This window comes from Hetaerina americana, unplaced genomic scaffold (assembly GCF_022747635.1).
Source record: "Hetaerina americana unplaced genomic scaffold, ioHetAmer1.1.p SCAF_8, whole genome shotgun sequence".
Classification (NCBI taxonomy): Eukaryota; Metazoa; Arthropoda; class Insecta; order Odonata; family Calopterygidae; genus Hetaerina; species Hetaerina americana.
In genome coordinates, this window is record NW_027287427.1 from 60,630,438 (window position 1) to 60,632,107 (window position 1,670).

Here is a 1,670-nt window from a genome sequence, read left to right on the forward strand (position 1 = left end):
GAGGTGGAGCACGGGTGGGGAGATCGATGGGACGAGGAGAATTTTTTCGGATGCGTTTCGAGGAAGAAGAAAAAATAAAGGGAGTTCTCGCAAGTGCGGAGCACTTCGGTCGTCGCCCGAGGGGCGTCCTCGAAAGTGCTCGCTCTCGGTGAGATGCCGCGAATGGAAAGAGAGATTCCTCATATCCACTAGCTTCGTACGTACCCAGTCGTAACTAATTAACCCAAGCTACCACTATCCCTTTTTCTACTACCGTATTTCTGCGCTGCTTTCTCTATTAATGATTCGTCACGAACAATTGAAAATCACAGAGCCAAACCGGTCGCAAAGTATGATAAGTGAGCAACTAATACTTAATTCAAAATAAAACCTCAAAGTGCAATGAAACTTAGTATTTATAAAATGAAATGTCTAACTTATTTTCAGTTCTTCGAGGTATTCTCTCTTAAAGTTAAAGTTTGTTCATTTAATAGCTACGTTATGTTTGCGATTACTAAAAAACTTTTTCAACGTTATTGTACCTGAAAATATCATCATATCAAGTTGTCAAAATCGTTATGCTTTCCTAAAGAATTACCCTGTATTAAAAAAATCAAGGTAATTTTGTAAAGAAGTTAGAATAATTGTAAATAATAACCGATATAATGAATGATTTATGGATATGTTTAGGTAGGTGAAAGAGATACGAATACGAAAAAGCATATACCTGAGTGTATATGTATACATGTACTAGTATATACTTGTACGTCACTCAAGAGAGTAGTACAGCATTTTTACGGCACAATAGAACCCAGAAAAATGTATAGAGAACACGTGATAGGATACTCAAATTTAAGAAAGTTTAAGCTTTCTGCCTTTTCTGAAGCCTCCCTCAGGTCAGACTAGAAGATTTCGGGCAGAGGAAATGCAAGGGCGTGGGAGGCGCATGGTACTCTGAGAGGGGGGAAAGGAAAGCGGTAAGTACCTACATCTACATAATACCCCGCAAGCCGCCGCAAGGGTGTGTGGCGGGGGGTGTTAGGTCACCACTCGTAAAAAGGAAGAATACCACATGCAACAACAACAACATGAAAAACTAGCAGCCCATAGCAGCGCACACACTCATGCAAAAAAACCTTCATCCATTAAACCAACAAACAACTGCGCCCCAGGATTCAGCACTAAAGCCATCCAACAACACGCAAGCCAGGACACAACAAGCAAAAATGCGAAATGGATCTATTGGAGAAGGTTGAGCTAGGGAATTCCAAAAGATCGGAATGCTTACATTTACGCGGATTCGCGAGTTCTCTTCTCTAAAATGGTGGCTGAATTGAGTAGAGATTCTAGAATAGTTAGGGAAAACACTGGTCGAAGGAAAGGTTGTGGACATTTTCTTGTGAGGTGATAAGAAGAGAAGAGAGTGAGGCGGAATTACAAGAGTAACTGTGATTTTTTTAAAGATGGATAAGGGGGTAATGCATTCGCCTGTGTAAAATGATGAGCATTGATTGCATGTCAGTAAATGGATAACATTTTTGGAGAGGCGATCAGCGTGGGAATGAGTTGGGGAGGTAATGGGGGGATGTAGGCAGAAGGAAGCAGATCTGATAAGCGGACATGTTTTACATCGGAGGCGGTTGCAGCTAGGGGAAATACGAAGAAATTTGTCAAGGGGGACGCCAGAGAGT